Raw genomic sequence first — 19121 nt, 5'->3', positions numbered from 1 at the left:
CACACGCGCGCACATGTACGCACACCCAACAACAATTAATAAAGAGGGCATGAATTTGAGAGAGAACAAGAGGAGATATGGAGCAAGGAGGGTTTGGGGACAAGAAAGGGAAACAGGAAATTATATTACAATCTCAAACAATAAAATAACTAAATCCAGGAGTGGTTATGCACACCCTTAATTCTAGCACCCAGAAGGCAGAGGAAGGTGGATCTCTGTTAGTTCAAAGCCAGGCTGGATTCCATAATGAGTTCCAGAACAGTCAGGAATATGTAGAGAGACCCTGTCCTCAAAAACAAAACAAAGCAAAACAAATATATATATGCATATATATTATAATTAAAGTATAACATTTAAAAAACTTAACAAAATATAATTTGTACTTTTATTTTTACATCCATCAAAAATTTAAAACCTATTAAGCATTATATTACCTATTTGGTTTTCAACATCAAAATAAATATCAACAATTAAAATAAACAGGTGAATGGCCCCCAAGGCAGGACATCCAAGGTTAACCTCTAACCTCCACGTGCACACACATACAATCAAGGAATAAAAGAAGGAGAAACTTTGGACACTGCCATCCACCCAACAGACTCACAGTTTCAGGTACAAATACATTTAAAAAAAAATATGGAACATTGCCAAGTGACCGAAAGATCATTTGCCTTGCCCTCCTGAACAGGAAGAAAAATGTAGGGATGAAAACATGCCAGCAAGTTGGGGAAATAAGTCACTTCTGTTTAGATTCCTGTCATGCCTTCAACAGTCTGGCTGCTCCTCCCCGGCAGGGCCCAGCTGGTACTCGGTGTTGCCTGATACCTTCTGGGCTGGTTATCTGTCAGAGGGGATGTTTGTGAGATTGCGTCTGTCTGCCTGCCCTTCTGTTGCCAGCCCCTCAGCACCCTAGTCATGAAGCTAGCTGGTTCTTGCTGTCTTGCAGAGGGGTCAAGCTGGGAAAAGACATTAGATAGCTCACCGCTAAGGAGTCCTGTCCAGGACAGAGCAACTTAGATTGTTTTGTGGCCTTTTGTTCTGTGTGTATTGGTTGGTTGATTTGTTTTGATTTTGTTTTTTAAGGCAGTGTCTCAGGCAGCTCAAGTTGGCCTCAAACCTACTACACAGGATAGCCATCTCTCCAGCCCTCGTAATACAGTCTTATAGCAGGGTACAATACAACCCCTCCTGTGGAAGCCTTCCCAGGCACCGCAGCACTCACTGATCAAACCCTCCCCGGTCCTCCTTGAGCCCTTTGATACTCAAAGACGAGTCCAAGGCTCAAAGCCTTGGCATTGCATGATGGAGTTACTAGACCCTTTGTGAAATACATATATCTTGGTATGTACGACATGTATGTGTACATGTGTACGCGTGTGTATGGAGGCCACAGGTCAGTCTCCAATATCTTCTTCAATTGTTGTCCATTTTGTTCCTTAAATATTTGTGTTACTATTGATGTTTTAAGACAGGATCGCACTATGTCCCTGCCTCAAAATCTGTATTTGCTTGCATCTGCCTCCTGAGAGTTGGGATAAATGTTTGTGTGTGTGTGTGTGTGTGTGTGTGTGTGTGTGTGTGTGTGTGTGTAGATGCACCCAGAGGCCAGAGGTGTTAGATCCCCTGGAGCTGGAATTACAGGCAGTTGTGAGCCAGCCAACATAGGTGCTAGAAACCTAACTCAGGTCTTCTGTTAGAGCAACGTCTTAACTACTAAGCCATCTCTCCATCCCCTCTGCCTTGTGTCTTAAGACATGGCCTTTCACATTTACCTAGAGCTAGCCCATTAGACTAGGCTGGCTGAGCCCTATAGATCCCGCTGTCCCCACTTCCCCAGCCCCTGGAGTTGCAGACCCATGGTATTGAATGTCGCTTTTCACACAGGTTCTGGGGCTCATGTTCTGGTTCTCATGCTTGCCCAACAAGCAGTTTACTGCATAAGCCATCTCCCCAGCCCTGAAACCCACATTTTAACAGGACTCCAGAAAGGACCGACACACCTCATACACAGAAGTCCGTTTTCCTATACACCAGAGCCCTGAACTACCAATCCTCTGGTTCTGAAACCATCTGCTTGTAGCTTCTTGGGTTCTGTTTGTTTGCTTGCTTTTGTTTTTAAGGAACCCTAAGTGGAAGTTCTTTTTCTGTGAATCCCAAGTGTTCCATGATTGCACACTGGCTAGAGCAGCAGGAGGTCCCCACCCTCAGAGTGATAGATCCCAGCTACATAGATGGTGGCATGCTGTCAACCAGGCCTCTCAGGTTCCACTTTACTCTATGTCCTGAAGGCACAGCTCAGAGACCAGCCTTTTTTTTTTTTTTTTTTTTTATTATTATTTTTGTTTATGGCCGGGGCCCTCTGAAGTACAACCCCAGGTTCATGGAAGATGTCACACTCTGATTTTCTTAATGCCAAAGGAGCCCAGGCCTTATCCTGGAATCTTCCCTAAGGCCAACCTTCTTGACCCACAGCTCAGGTGTCCCAGGGGCACTGAAGGCGCAGTACATTCTTGGCAGCACAGCCCCACTGAACCGAAGAGGGAGCCACCTCCTGCGGGCTCTGGAATTTCAGAGCTTTGTATAAAAGACTTTATGGGAATCCTGTGGTCTCTGCCAGGCTGCTGCCTGGTCCCTGCCCCATTGTGCTTCTCCAGAGCTGTCACTACCTCTTAAACAGCTCTCTCTCTCTCTCTCTCTCTCTCTCTCTCTCTCTCTCTCTCCTTTAATCACTTATTTAACTTGTGCACCAGCTCTTAAAGAAAAACTAGCTATTTGCTCTTTCTCACTTCCTGCGAGAAGGGTGGGGCCCACCGACTGCTCTTTGGCAGTTGCTGTGATTTAGTGTGGGAGTTAGGCCTTCTGCAGGCAGGGGAGCGAGTTGTGCTCTCTCTGGAATGCTGGTGTCCATGCCTCCAGAAGGGTTTGCTGATAAAGGAAAGTGATGGGGGGCATAGAGTGTGTGAGTGTGTGATATACAGAGTGCACCTGTAGAGAGAGTGTGCTGTACTGTTAATGATGTGTGTAAGTGTGTGTGTTTTGGGGGGATGTATTATGTGCCTGAACACTCCCCAATCCCCCAGTCCCCCAGTCCCCCATGCCTCCAACGCCCCACCCCCTCCTTCCCTTGCAGTAGGATCTTCTGTATTTCTGGCAGTCTTCAGCAAGGGCAGAGAATAGAATGCTCCCTTTAATGATTGCCAGTTCCTCTCCCCGGGTGCAGCCCCAGGCTTGCCCTTCCAGGAGCTGGACTCTTGGTTGGTACAGTTGGCTTCACAGTACCTTTTATGGCCCCTGATGAAGTTCAATCCCTGGCTTTGAGGATATGAGTATGCAGGGGTGGGTCTCAAGTCAAGCCCAGAGAAGGTAATATCCACCTTGGTACCATTTCAGATCAAGACAAGGTGAGTTCTGGGGCTGAGCTGGGCATCTGCGCTGCCTTGTGGTTGCAAGACCTTTGAGCCTTGGGGTCATGTGAACCATCAGGCTCATCCCTGGACAAAGCCAAGGAGAGCACACTTACAAAAGGCGGTGTCTTGATGACCATTCTGAGTCAGCACTCCTTTTTCCTTCTTGATTGGAGAGGCAAAGTCCTAAAAGTGTTAGGAATTTAAATTCTGAACCTTGCCAGTCTAGAACCCAAACTCAGCTACCACATACAGTGTCTATAAGAACTTATTATTTGTTCTTCATCTATAAAAATATAGTAGAAGCACACACACACACCCTGTGGTACGTAGTGAGAGTCAGAAGGATTCAGGAAAGAGCTTAGAACCCTCTATGACTGTTAACCTTCACTCTTGGGAGATATAAACCCAAGTCCCATAGTCCACCAATACCCTGTCAGAGCATGTATTTTCATTCTCTGAGGCCCAGAAGGCAAAGTTCATCCACAGATTTCCCTACACAGTGGAAAGGAAGTAAGAGCTGCTCACATCTTCCTTCCTGCTCTGCTGACATCTTTCCAGATGATGAGCAGAGTGGCTAAGCTCTGCTCCAGGAAACACACACAGGGCCTGAGGGAAAGATGGCGACCCTATGGACTGGCTTGGGGGCCTGCATGCTTCCCTTATGTGTGTGTGGTGCTGGGAATGGAGCCCAGGGCTTGCACGTTAGCTGAGTAGGTAGTCTATCACTGCAATATATCCATAGCCTAAAACTTCCTACTTACAAATTAATTTCATAAACCTAAACCTAAGAAGATATCCATGTTCTGAATACCTGAGATGTTTCTACTGATATTTCTATTTAAATGTATAGTTTCATGAAGGCAGAGTAAGACAGGACCCTAAGTTAAGTCTGTGGAAAGATTTGTCTTCTTGTAATACCAATCACCCACTCAGAGTCTCGGATCAGTTAAAACAAATCCTTGGAACTGGAACACACACATCATACCAATCATTTGTGCTTCCTCTCTTTCAGTTCTCCAATAATTATACCACCTCTCTATGTGCCAACTGCTATGTTAGAGGATGTTAAGGTTGTAAGGACTTGAAGATGTAGTACAGAGATTAACAATAGTATGTACCATTTTATACTGAGATAAAAATCATCAAAGAGGGTCCAAGAGATGGTTCAGTGAGAGAGGATGCCAAGGCTGGCGATGTGAATCCAATCCCTGGAACTATGTGGTAGGTGGAGAGGATGCATGCCTGCAAATTATCCTCTGCTGCACACGTGAACACAACCAACATAGATAAGTAGGTAGATAGGTAGGTAGATAGATAGATAGATAGATAGATAGATAGATAGATAGTCACAAACACACATAGATAGATGATAGATAGATAGATAGATAGTTACACAGTCACACACAAAATAAATTAAAAAATAAATACACACTCAAACACATACAGCATAAAGGAAGAAATAAATGAATAAATAACTATACACCCGAACACACACAGAATAAATAAATATACACACATAATAAATAAATAACCACACACACAAATGCACACAAAATAAACAAGCACATACACATATGGACACACATGAAATAAATATATAAACAAACAAACAAATAAATATAATTTAAAAGCAACAAGAGAAGAAATTAGTGGCAGCAGAGAGACATAGCCCAGCACAGATACCAGCAGCTTGAAGAGTCCCCATCCCCCTTAGGGACCTTCACTCAGAAAAAGATAAGAGAATTTATTGTTTAGACAGGGTGACACATAGGGAATGGATAATAAACAACCCCAAGAAATGGGTGTGAGCTTCAAGAGAGTCATGCTTAGGTGTCTTTATGATGGCTGTAATTTATTGTGGTGTTTCATTCTTCTAAATTAAATTATCTATTAGGTATTTAGTTACCTTTATTTGTTTACTTACATAGTTAGTTGTGTGTATGCTTGAGTACAGCCCTGCCACATGTGGAGGTCAGAGGACAACTTGCAGAACACAGATCCCTCCTTCCACACTATATATGGGACTTGGGGATGAAACTCAGGTCTCTGGGGTTAGCGGCAAGAGCCATTATTTCCTGATCCATCTCACCCCTCTGATCCTGGGGCTTTCAAAGTTACATTCCTCAAAGGATGTAAATTACAAGGTTTAAAGATTAAGCCAAGCTTAAAGTTTAAAGATTAAGTGAAAATAATAAGAGTTGTCTTAACTATGTTTCTTCCCTTAGTTCCTTTCTGTAAATGAAACTGTAAAGTGGTTTTCGTCAAGAGTACGGTTTATGTTTAGTGATGTAACCCTAACCTAGAGCACATAGCACTAATACAATTAAACTCTAAGCCACAAAGTTCTCCTAAAGTAGGAATGGCTCCAGTGTTTTGAACAGACTCCTTTGGATACCCTTAGGCAAACACACATTATCTCTGTAGGCTGGTCTTAGTTAGGGTTCCCATTGCTGTGATGAAACACCATGACCAAAAGCAACTTAGGGTGGAAAGGATTTGTTTCATCTTATAGTTTATAAATCCATTGTCAAGGAAATCAGGGCAGGAACATGGAGGCAGAAGCCGATGCAGAGGCCATGGAGGAGTGCTGCTTAATGGCTTGCTCAATCTGCTTGCTTATAGCATGCAGGACCACCAGCCTGGGGTGGCACCACCCACAGTGAGCTGGACCTTCCCACACCAATCATTAATCAAGAAAAATGCCCCACAGATTGCTGTTAGGCCAGTCTGGTGGGAACACTTCCCAGCTGAGGTTCCCTCTTCCTAAGTGACTCTGAGTCATGGTACAAGAAGTACACGCACCCTGATCCCAGGGTGAGGGGCTTCACTGTCACCTCCTAAGATAAGCTCGCCCTCACTGTCGAGAGGCTCAAGGCAATGCAGATGCGGTGATTTAAAAGCTCGGAGAAAAATGTATCCCATGCAGGCCACAGCCAGACAAGACAAACAAGGGGGAAGAGGTAGCCTGTCTCCTCTAGCAGATAATTTCTATGGTGGTGATGTGAATCAAACAGAAGAATTCAAGAATAGAATAGTATTCCCTTTCATAGACCCTGTTTACTATCGAAAATTCGTGTAAACTGCATGTACTTCTTGTACCAAGAAAAAGCACTCCGCTTTCATTAAGCAGAATGAGCACTCTAGTTCTTTAGAGGAAAGGAATTGTTGCCACATAAAACCCATCACCTAGCAACCAAACAGGGACTCATCACACCTAGTTTCCAGCCAGAGTCGCACTGCCCCACCCTCTTACAGGCCCATTCCTGTTAACTTACAAGTACTAAGGAAGCTCTTTTAATTGGATCTGTGGCTGCTGTTAGGTTTTAGTTTAAAGCACCAACCAGCACAATATCCTGCGAGTTTCTCAGCGCGCAGTCACACAGGGCCTCTGGAAAAGCCAAGGCATAACCAGGAAGGAGGACCTTTGGGCTGGATTCCTTTCTCTGTCTTTTTCCTGTTTCCAAAGACTGTTGGGTGGTTTCACACTTTGCTCTTCAGCCTGGGGGCAAGGGGAAGAGTCCTTCCTCTGGCTTCCTTGCTTGGTGTGAGAGTGGAATCCCACCATAAACTGGGATCCTATTCAGAGTCAAAGCCCAAGTCCCTTTGGGTATGACATACACATCATCACCTGGTGCTAAGTCAAAATGAGTAGGCCGCCTCTCCCTTTACAATGTTATAGGTAACAGCCATTGGATACGATGTTTGCTAGCAAGTTGCTAACCAACATTCTATAGAACAGAGTGTATCCAGCGATGTGAGTCACAGATAACTTGCTTCACCCCGTGAACCTCACACTGGGTGTGCTATTTGCTGTAGGTTGACTCAGGCCTTAACCCTTCCAAGCCTGGGAAATTCCACTCATCTTCTCTTTCCACGAAGTCTCACACTCGGCTGAGTGGCCCCGCAGATATCCGTAGGAGGCAGAAACTGCCAGCCGGGCAGTGCACAGCTTCCTACCTCAGAGGGCTTCAGCTTTTAGCAGGGGCTGTGATGGAGAGAAAATGCACGTTAGTGGTTCAGCCATCAGGCCCAGCAACTGAACATTAAAGAAAGCATGACTTCCAAGCTAGCCGAGTAGGCAGTTTTAGATTCAGGAAGAGTTCACTATTCCCTGAGATTAAATGACCTTCCCCACCCATTTATGATCTCTTTGCTGTGCTTTTCCTCGTGATAGGCAAGAACTCTACCACTAGTATACCTTCAGCTTTAATTGATGTTCTTATCACCATGGTGTCATCATTGTCACGTGTGTGCGTGCACACCCGAGTGTGCACGTGAGTGCAGGATGTGAGTGTGCAAGTGAGCATGCCTGTGTATAAGCGTGCAGAGACCATAGGTAGGCATCAGATGTCTTCCTTTATTGCTCTACGCCTTATTACCTCAAGACGAGAACTCTCACTGAACTAGAAGCCAGCCGCTTTGGTTAAGTCGTCCGACCAGTAAGTGTCTGGGTTAATAGACACGGATAGCCATGCTCAGCCTTTTTATGTAGGTGGTAGGATTCGAACTCAGGCCTCATGATTGCAACACAAGATGCTCTTATCCACTGAGCCATCTCCCCAGCTGCTATTAATGTTTTGGTTTTGACGTTGCCAGTTGTTTGTTGAGCCTGTTGAGTCAGGCTGACCTAGATGAAACTCACAGAGCCCTGCCTGCCTGTGCCTCCCGAGCACTGGAATTAAACGCATGAGCCACCATGCCTGGCCACCATGCCTGGCCCTGTTTTTAAAACAGATGCTGGTGTGCAATTTTCTTGTCCTCTCCTAAGGTCTCAAGGCCTGACTGTCAGTTGAGGCTGTGAGGCCTGTACATTCCAGTCTGCACATATTCCATCAGAGGGTTAATGAAGGCTCTCCTGTGTAAACAAACAGCAGCCTCAATGTGAACGCTCCCAGCCCTAGGCACTCAAGACACAGATTCCCTAGCTTCTTTGTGATGTCACACCTTGGGATTTTCTTGCAATCTTAGGTCCCCTGTGAAGTATCAGATTGTCTGTCTGTCTGTCTGTCTGCCCGTTTGCTTGTTTGTTTACCACAGGGTTTCTCTATGGAGTCCTGACTGTTCTGGAGTTTGCTATGTAGTCCAGGCTGGCCAAAAATTCACAAAGATCTGCTTCGGCCTTTCGTGTGCTGGGATTACTGGCATGTGCTCCCACACTCAGACGCTTTTTTGTTGAAGAATACAACTCAACCCATAAAGGTTTGGAAAATCTTTCTATTTTGGTTGAGCCTTTTCCAGAAAATGAGCAAAGCTCTGAGCATAGTCAGGGGGGATTCTCTGGCCACTCTCCGTTTTCCAGAGTGTAGCGTACAGGGAGCTAACTTTTGCTACTAACTAGATCCCTCTGGTACCCACTGCACCAGTGTGCATAGCTGCTCCCTACCCCTCTTATGAAACAGTGTACCACCAAACCCCACTAGGCCTATGCTAAAAGTCCTACTACCAATTTACCTCCAAATGCGACCTGTTAAGAGACGGGGTCTTTCTAGAACTCATGGAGTTTAAAGCGAGGTCATAAGAGTGATTCTAATCCAATATGGCTACTGTCACAGAAGGATGACTTTGGACCTGGAGTCACAGAGGGAAGAGAACATGAAGAAACAGGGAGAAGACAGCCATCTCCAAGGTAAGAAGAGAGACTTGGGAAAGACCGTTCCCTCAGGAAGAGACACTGCTGTCCATCTTGGACTCCAGAGTGGTGGAACAAATCTCTGATACTTCAGCTAGCTAGCCTACTCGGTCACAGGAAACGCCAGCAAATGAGCACCCCACACATCCTGCGTTTGTTTGAATTCATTTATTCAGCAGCTATGGTATGCCATGGTATATCTGAGCATAAAGAGAGAAATAAAATGTTTGCCCTGCCCTTAGGATGAGATGGGGTAGAGGAATATTGATCCTGGACTCTAGGCAAGAGTTAGAGTAGCCAAAAAAAGGTACAGTATCGGTGAACTTGGACAGGGTCAATACATGAGTGTCATTGTAGAAACAAACTTTTCTTGGTTTAAATTTTTATTTTGAGAGAGGGGAGGCACCGGTTTCACAGTGCATAGTAGGTGTCAGAGGACGGCTTGTGGGAAATTGGGTGTCTCATTCTACCATGTGGATCTGGGAGGCTGGACTCGGGTCATTAGGCAGAAAGCCTCTTTACCCACTGAACCAGCTCATTGCCCCCAGCTCTAAAACGTTCACAGAATTCTTTTATTGTTGTTGTTTTTGTTGTTGTTGTTGTTGTTGTTGTTGAGACAGGGATTCTCTGTGTAGTCCTGGCTGTCCTAGACCTCTCCCTCTCTCTGTAGACCAGAGTGTCCTCAAACACAGGGATCCACCTGTCTCTGCCTGCAGAGCTCTGGAATTAAAGGTTTGCACCACCATCCTTGGCCGAAGTTGTTTACTATTATGAAAGTCTCTCTGTGCAAATTAAATTTCTTCACTCACTGTCTGGATGTTTCCTGAATAGTCTATTCACTACAAAAATCTCTTATACTTGTCTTTAAGAAACTCAGGCCTTTCTTTTAGGTAACTAGACCCTACTTGACTGGTGACAAACTTCCCTGTTACAGGCTAAAGAAGGATCTTCAAAGGCTTAGTTTTTACGTTTTAATTCACTGACTGCTGAATGGCGCTGTTCTAGCTTTTGTTTCTATTGCTGTGATAAAACCTTCTGGCCTTTAAAAGCAAGAGAGGAAAAGGTTTATTTGGCTTACTCTTTTGGACACAGTTAGTCCATCACGGATGGAAGCCAGGACAGGAATTTGAGAATGAACCTGAAGGCAGAAACCACAAAAGAATGTTGCTTGCTGGCTAGGTCCTCCTATGGCAATCAACAGTGAAGGATAGCCCCACCCCCATCCTCCCACCCCATATCTATCCACAGGCCAACCTGATGCAGAATATTCTTCAGTTGAGCCTCCCTGTTTAGGTGCTTCTAAATTTTAGCAAGTTGGTATTTAAAGCCAGCTTCGACCATCACAGGCTTTGAAGGGACTGCAAAAGTGCACCTTTCTACAAGGTCTATAATTGACACCCCAAATGTTTAGCTTGCTGTGCTCGGATAAGAAGAATTATGAGTCCAGAGGCCCAGCCCTAGAAGCATTCGCAATCTATCACAGCACACACATAAGTGTAAACAAAGACTACAGGCAGCGAGATAAGTAGGTAGGAGCAGAGGAATGGGCAAAATGCTTATCATCTACACACAACCAATGAAAATAGATGGCTTACACAGTTACCCCAACTCCCCACCTCTCAGAAAAGCCTACAACAGGAGAAGGAAATAGAACGAGACTTAATCTACCAGTTGTCCAGTAGCAGAACAATAAATTTGATATTGGGTCTTTCTGACCTTTGAAGAAGACATGAGCTGGCAGCTCTGGAACAAATGGCATCCCCGGTCTTGTCATGCGCGAGTCCTCGATTCTCTTCTGCTCACCAGTGTCTCTGCCGGGGTATAATTCTTCTTGTGCTGGACAGATGGTCTTTTACATTCGTTTCGGCATTGAGAGATGAGCTGGAGTTCCCTAAGTTCTGCCTTGATTGAATCTGCCCTGGTTTCTAACTTTCTTAAAACTACAAAAACAAACCATAAAAATAGGAGGTTTTGTTGTAGTTGTTTTTGTTTGTTTTTTAAACAATGTTTAAACTTTGTAGGGGTTAAGGCATGTTTAGAGTTTGTAGCCAGTCAGAAAACTATGACAAAAAGCTAAACTTTTTGCTTGGCTTTGGTGTCCATATAAAGCAGTTATTTAGAAAAACCTAGAAAGCAAGGCATGGTGGCAGAGACCTGTAATCCTGATACATGGAAGGCAGAGGCGGGAGCATCGAGAGCCACCCTTGGCAGATTAGAGGCCAACCTGAGACACATCAGGCCCGCTTAATGTTCAACTGAGCTAGCTCTCCACCATATGGCATTTCTTGGCATCAACAGGCTGACAGCTTACTGGTTAGGAGACCGTCTCTTTGGAAAAACAAAACAACAACAGAAGTGTGTCTCTCTGGAATAGCTAAGGAAAGCCGCTCGTTGTCTGTGGAGGAGGGATCCCATTGACCTTCTCATTGGCCAAAACTGGATCACTTGTCCAAAATTAGAGCTGAGCTTCTCTTCGGCTCACAGAGTCCTTGGACAGAGACTGGCGGGTAGACAGTCCAAAGCAAACACTATTTCAGAGGAAGGAAAGAATGTTGCTCAGTGGAAAGCAAGAACATCCATGCATAGCAATGAGGACTCAGGACCTCTGTGGTTTGCCATTTTCTCCTCCTCTTCCCCATTCATTGTAAATTCCTTGAAAGAAGAGAATGGTCTCTCCTCTCTCAGTTCTCTATGTTGAGCAATACCTTCCAAGCACTTAGCTGGCTCTGTTTGACACACTCTGGAATGAATGCTGGTTAATACCAGCAAGAACAATTACTCACAGTAGTGGAGAGATGTGTTCTATTTAGAGGCCACTCACTTTCAATTGAAACCACTTCTAAGGCCCTTGGTTCTCTTCAAGGAAGAATGAGTGTCTTAAGTGTGGTCTTAGCGTAATCTCATATCTGTAAGTTATAAGTCTTGTCCATCTAAACTTGTCTGTAGTTAGCACCCACCAAAGCACAGGGCAATTAAATATGCCTGTTTTGGCATTTTACAGCAAAAATCAGACAGAGAAAATAACAATTAACATTAGGGAATGATTTATTTATGTAAAAAAGTATACAACACAAAATGTATCATCTTAATTATTTCTGTGTGTGTGTGCACATGCACACATCAGCACATGTGAATGCATGCATGTTGTGATGGTTTGTATAAGCTTGGCCCAGGGAGAGGCACTGTTGGGAGGTGTGGCCTTGTTGGAGTAGGTGTGTCACTATAGGTGTGGGCTTTAATACCCTTGTCCTAGCAGCCTGGGAGTCAGTACTCTGCTAGCAGCCTTCAAATAAAGATGCAAAACTCTCAGCTTCTCCTGCACCATGCCTGCCTGGATGCTGCCATGATCCCACCTTGATGATAATGGACTGAACCTCTGAACCTGTAAGCCAGCCCCAATTAAATGTTGTCCTTATAAGACTTGCCTTGGTCATGGTGTCTGTTCACAGCAGTAAAACCCTAACTACAGAGGTCAGCCTTGAGTGCTGTTCCTTGGGCACTGTCTTCCTTTTTTTATACAGGATCTCATTTCTTACCAAATGGTCTAGGCTAATGTCCAATAATCCCCAAGGATCCTCCTGTCTTTTTCTCCCCAGGGTTGGGTTGCAAGTGTGTACAACCAACCACACATAGCTTTGAAACATGGGTCTGAGGAATCAACTCAAGTCCCTGTGTGTAAAGCAAACACTTTACCCATCTTCCAGGTACCATGGTCTGACTTTTTAAATGTGGATCCTGGAATCAAACTTGTTCCTCCAGAACAAGCTAAGAACTTCCCCAGAGGAGCTATCGCCCCAGCATCCTAGTGTGTCAGCTTAACTATTTTAACAGCAAGAATCAGCATTCACATACTGTGTTGCCCAGATTTGTAGGACTTTTCATCCTACAAGATTGATTCACCATTAATCAGCCCCTTTCTCTTGCACACCCCTAGCCCCTGTAGACAACCAATCATCAGAGAGTTTCACTATGTTAGATACTGAAGTGGATTGGGAAGTAACAGAATTCATTTCCTTTCTATGTCTGAAGTGTAGAGAAACTATCTTGTGTCTGGATGGATGTGGCACCTGTCAATAACAAATTAGATGGTATATGGCTTAGACAAGAAATAGGAGGTAGGATATCCAGGAGGCAGAGAGGATTCTGGGATAGTGCCAGGTGTGGGAGATTCTCTCAGGGAAGATGTGATGAGCTGGACACATGGTACTTGAACACAGGTAACCATCCACGTGGCAAAATGCAGGTCAGTCAGAATAAATGGTTATTTTAAATTATGATCTAGTCAGAGAAGAGTCTAGCTATATGGCCAAGGCATTTGTAAATATATTTTGAGTCTGAGTCTTATTTATGGGAACCTGGGGCTGGGAGGAAGAATAATATTCTCTCTCTCTCTCTCTCTCTCTCTCTCTCTCAATTTCTCTTTCTCACCCCCCCCCATTTATTTAATCCATTTAGGTATTAAAGGACATTTTGATCATCTCAAACTCAAGTTATTATCATTTATTAGCTATTTTTCTATTGCTATGATAAAACACCATGACCAAGGCAGCTTATAGGAGTTTATTTGAGCTTATGGTTCCAAAGGGTTAAGAGTCCATCATAGCAGGGAAGCATAGTAGCAACCAGCAGGCATGGTGGCTGGATCTGAAACAAAGGGCTCATATTTTGAACTGTAAGCTGGAAGCAGAGAGCAAACTAGGAGTAGTTGAGACTTTTTACTCTCAAATCTCAGCCCCATTGACATACTACCTCCAACAATACCACTCTTCCCAAACCTTTGTCTTAGTTGGTGTTCTATTGCAATGAAGAGACACCATGACCATAGCAACTCTTATAAGCGAAAGCATTCATCTGGGGCTTGCTTACAGTTTCAGAGATATAGTCCATTATCATCATGTTGGGAACATGATAGCATGCAGGCAGACAGGTTCTGGAGAACTAGCTGAGAGTTTTACATTCAGATCCACAGAGAGCAGGCAGAGAAAGAGAGACACTGGGACTGGCTTAAGCATTTGAAACCTCAAAGCACATCTCCAGTGACACACTTTCTCCATCAAGGCCACACCTACTCCAACTAGGCCACACCTCCTAATCCTTCTCAAGTAGTGCCATTCCCTCATGACCAAGTATTCAAAGATGCAAACTTATGGTGGCCATTATTATTCAAACTACCACAGCTTTTCTAAACAGCAACACCAACTAGATACCAAGTATTCAAATGCCCAAGACCTCATTTAGACCAAGACACTTGGGAATCATATAAAACATTTTATGGCAATTTTTAAAAAATGTTTATGGGGAGATACATATTGTGGAGGTCAGAGAACAACTTGTAGGGACTGGTTTTGTTCTTCTACCACATGAGTTCCAGGGATCAAACTCAATTTATTAGGCTTGGTGGCAAATAGCTTTACCCACTGGACCATCCTACCAGTGTATGTTTATATAAAACTGATAGCTACTTAACTTCAATCATATACAAAGGCTCTGTCCCTGTATATTGCTCCTCCCCACTACTGTTCATATCACAAATTATATATTCTCTTATTCTGTACTTATTAACTTACCTTTATAGAGCTATATTCTAGTGTTTTAACTTCATTTTTTGACTACCACAAAAGTTTATTTAGTAAAAAACTTCATGTGAAAATGTACATGACTCAGTTCTAAGCCAAGTTAAACAGGCCCTTGGGGGAGAGATGTGGCCTCCCCTGCTGAACAGCTATTGCTTAGACTCTTTCAGAGGCTTCTGGCATGATGGTGCTGTTTCTTTGCGCCCATGGTCATTCTGCTGCCCACAGTTACCATCTCCTCACACTCACAAGTCACGAGATTCACAAACAGATCAAAGCCCCCACTCCATCCCCTATCCCATCCCTCATTCACACCTGCAACCATTTAACTTCAATGCTAAGTTCTTGTCAGGAAGGCGAACCTTGCTCATGGCAACTCCCCAGAGGGCTCAGCATAGCAGTGGCAAGGGGTGTTTTAACTTTTAAATTCTATACCAGAGGCAAGAGTGGTTTGTATGTCACCGTTGCAGTCTTGCAGTGTGTGGTTTGGTATCAAAGTATAATATTTATCCTTACCAGAGAACTTCATAATTCACATGATTTCCCATTGTTCTGCAAGTTTTTCTTTTACAAGAAAAGAATTGGCATTTTCGCTGGGTGGTGGTGGCGCATGCCTTTAATCCCACCACTTGGGAGGTAGAGGCAGGTGGATTCCTGAGTTCGAGGCCAGCCTGGTCTACAGCGTGAGTTCCAGGACAGACAGGGCTACACAGAGAAACCCTGTCTCGAAAAACCAAAAAAGAAAGAAAGGAAGGAGGGAAGGGAGGGAGGGAGGGAGGGAAGGAGGGAGGGGGAGAGAGAGAGAGAGAGAGAGAGAGAGAGAAAGAAAGAATTGGCATTTTCTGTCAACCTTTGCAGTACTCACAGTCCCAGTATTTGGTAACAGGATGGAGGGTGGGCTGGGGTGGAGGTCGTGGTGGGGGTGTGGGGGGATGGAGGTATTTTAATTGATGCTGTTATCACTGTCACAAGGGTCTAACCTTTTCTTTCTATGTGCATCATGGAGGCTCTTGCTAGATTTTTCCAGAACTTGAAGCCTCACAAACTTAGTCCCTGAATTCAGCAGGGACAAACACCAGCCTTTGCATATTCAAAAGGCGGAAGAGCTCAGAACCTCAAATGAGCTGTTGGCTCTCTGTGGCCACAGGCATCTGAGTCCTGTCCAAATTTGCAGTACTCACAGTTCCAGTATTTGGTAACAGGACAGAGGGTGGGCTGGGGTGGAGGTCGGGTGTGGGGGGATGGAGGTATTTTAATTGATGCTGTTATCACTGTCACAAGGGTCTAACCTTTTCTTTCAATGTAGAAAGTGAGCTTGACTGGAGCAACCCTGGCACAGGCCTTGGCATCAACTCATTCACTCCAGAAACCACTTGGAAGACTTAGACAGGAGGCTTGCTTGCTTGAGTTCTTGAGTTGGAGGTTGGTGTAGATAAAACAGTAAGATTCAATCTCAAAAACAAATAAGTTAAATAAACAGAAAGAGACGAGAAGGAAGAAGGAAAGGAGAAAACAGAAAGAAAGAAGGGAAAGGAAGCCAAGGATGTTTCGTGGCCCAGTTGATAGAGTGGAGCTCAAATGGAAAACCCAACTTTCTCAAAGCTGAAAGCAACTGTGTTATGCAGACAATACAAAAATTGTGATTTTCACTTTAGTTTGTTTCAGACTTTGGTGTTATGAACAATATAAGGCTTGATGACTTAAAAAAATGTATTGAAACAGTTTTTATAAGAGGTATCCAGGTCCACTTGAAATATCTCCATGGAGCTGGGGAAATAACTCCCAGGTCCATTGTTCGCCTAAGATGGAAGAGGTCCTATGTTCAATCCTTGACACCAAAGTTTGAATACGACACTGCGACATTATGAACTTTACAAGTGTGGGAACCTACTAAAAGTTATACTCAACCCTGGATGCCATCCAAAGCACAACTGAAGACTCAGGTATTTCTTAATCTACAAACGAAATGCTCCCTCCCCAGGGCCTCTGCGCTTATCATCCCATCGATGAAATTATGGGATGACTTTTGCTCAAATTATTCAAGCTTCTGAACTTAGAATCGGACATTTTTACAATGCTCTGTTATGACTGTATAGATTCTGTAGTTCACTAGACCAGATAACAGCGTGCCCTGTAATGAGGCTCTCCCTTATCTTGAAAAAATGCAAACACAACAAATAGGCACGGAGTTAGAACATGGACATTTTATCTTTTGTTTTTATTGAGGTCTCCATGTATAGACCACCCCGTTCTCTGCTCCCGTGCTCAAGAGATCCTCCTGCTTCAGACACCAAACAGCTGGCGCTCTAGGAGGCTGGAAGCTGAGGGCCGGCCGCCATCAGCATGTGAGGGACCTGCTGGCGCTGGCTTTCCTCCCAAACTGCTTGCCTAAGCTTTGTCCCTTTCTCCTTATCTGGCTGCATCTCTCTCACAACAGAAGGGGACTTGGAGTGCACTCTTTATTGCCCTCAGGAATGTCAGCTCTTTATTCTTTGACCTCATCATACTTTGGACCTCTCTCAGGTTGTTTATGTACATCTGATTCCCAGCCCTTTCACTGGATGGAAGATTTAAATTCAGTAATAAACTTCCCACATCTCCAGATGTATTTATTTTGCTGTATAGTAGTATTTGGGAAATCTGTGGTGGCCAGGACCATATTCTTGCCTCCGGTGTGTCTACATTTTTATTACATTTACTTATGGAGGAATACAATTACCCCAAACATGTGTGGAAGTCCAAGGACAACTTAAGGGAGTTAGTTCTCTTCTTCCACCCTGTAAATCCCAGGGAGACTCTCAGGTGATCCAGCTTGGTAGCAAGCACTCTCACTGGTGAGCTATCTTTTCAGCCCCCCCTCCCCCGTATAAGACCATTGCTACCACGGGAAAGTGTCTTCGCCAAGGTGTAAGAAGAATCTATGTAGGGTCAGAGTCTGTGCTTAGGAAAGGAAAAGCCTTCAAGGGAAGTGAGCATCCTGGGTATTAAGGAAGCTCGCCCAGCTAAGGGCAGCCTGTAGCAGATGGACACTGAGGTAAGGGTGGCCCATAGCAGATAGACATTGAGCTAAGGGTGGCCAGTAGCAGATGGACAGACATTGAGCTAAGGGTGGCTAGTGGAAGATGGACAGACACTGAGCTAAGGGTGGCCAGTGGAAGATGGACATTGAGCTTAACCCCCTTTCTTCAAGCAGTAATTCATAAATCTGCAGGTTACCCAACCCCTTCTGGCTGTATCAGTAAAAACCGAAGTGAAGCTGGAGAGGGCTCTGAGCACACTTTGGAAACGTACCGTCAGGGTTGGCAACCAGTGAACACAAATATTAACAGCTGGCATTTGCATTGGGTTCTCTGATAGGGCAGATTTTATCACCCCACTCAACAGAAAGGGACTGTAGTGGAGGTCACCCAGCCACTCAACGATAGACTCAGGTTTCTGATTCCAAATGCTAGGCTGTATCCATCTCTTACCTCTTTCTGCAGGAGAAATTCTGTCTCCTCAGAGAGCAGGATGGCTGCAGAGCTGGAGAGTATACTTTGGTACCATCTTGCAGTACAACCCTGAGACACAGTCCATCAAAAGAATACCTGGTTCTCTTGCCTCAGTTTCACACACACACACACACACACACACGAGCACACAGACACACACATACGCAAATACACACACAGGAGCACACATACACACACATGCACATGCAAGCACACACATGTACACACACACATGCACATGCAGGTATGCACACACACATGCAGGTGCACACACACAGGAGCACAATACACTCACATGCACACACATGCACACCTATCTCACCTCTGAGAATAGACAGTAGGGTGTGTAGTTCCTGCTTGTCCCGCCTTCACATTCCCACGGAGCCAGCCAGGATTCCATTCTGTGGGAGTGAGAACCAGAACCTCACTGCTGTCAGAGTAGGGACAAGCCTGTCACAACCTTGGGGATGAGAAACCATCTCTGGGGCTTGCTGGCCACTGTTGTTTTCTCTGGGAAATCCTAGCAGCTCAGGTATTTATTCTACAGCTGCCTATCTAGTATCTATTAGAGGAAGTGACAAATTTACTCACTGACACATGTTGTGACCAGCCGTACGATATTAGCAAATATTATTCACTTCAAATAATGGATTCTAATCAATGCTGCAATAACTCCAGGCATTAGGTGGTAAAAGCGACTGCTTAGGGACCCTGCTCAAGTGTATACAGGAAGAAGGCAACTCTACATCTGTCTCGTTCCAAACCCACCTTGATGCTGAGAAGGCCCTAGACTTACAGAGCACAGCAAACTAAAACCAGACTGTGTGGTGGGGAGAGGTGGATGGGGAGACAGCTCAGGCAGTAAACCTGACTTCAGCCCCTAGAAGTCACACACAAAGGAGCTGGGCATAGTGGCACACACTCAGAATCCCAGTGGCAGGGTGGAAGAGGCAGCCCTGGGGATTCCTGGTCAACCAACCTAGTCTTCTTGGTGAGTTCCAGGCCAGTGAGACACCTGGTC

General features: G+C 44.7%; 2 long non-coding RNA genes across 3 annotated transcripts in view; one reads left to right on the top strand and one right to left on the bottom strand.

The window, feature by feature from the left end:
• Positions 1 to 17217, top strand: part of Gm2885 (predicted gene 2885) — a 29634-nt gene extending 12417 nt beyond the window's left edge. The window contains exons 2-4 of one of the 2 annotated variants that reach the window (NR_165811.1): positions 8445 to 8606; positions 8960 to 9033; positions 15916 to 17217. This is a non-coding gene — a long non-coding RNA (predicted gene 2885). The remainder of the gene's footprint in view (positions 1 to 8444; positions 8607 to 8959; positions 9034 to 15915) is intronic. The other variant, NR_165812.1, reaches the window with a different exon arrangement.
• Positions 1236 to 18596, bottom strand: 4933426B08Rik. Its single transcript, XR_003952393.1, has 3 exons — positions 18423 to 18596; positions 10753 to 11564; positions 1236 to 7392 (listed from the first exon to the last, which is right to left on the bottom strand). It is a non-coding gene; the product is annotated as an RIKEN cDNA 4933426B08 gene (long non-coding RNA).
• Positions 18597 to 19121: the final 525 nt, after the last annotated feature.

This window comes from Mus musculus, chromosome 17, assembly GCF_000001635.26.
Source record: "Mus musculus strain C57BL/6J chromosome 17, GRCm38.p6 C57BL/6J".
Classification (NCBI taxonomy): domain Eukaryota; kingdom Metazoa; phylum Chordata; class Mammalia; order Rodentia; family Muridae; genus Mus; species Mus musculus.
This window is presented reverse-complemented; position numbering and strand designations above follow the sequence as displayed.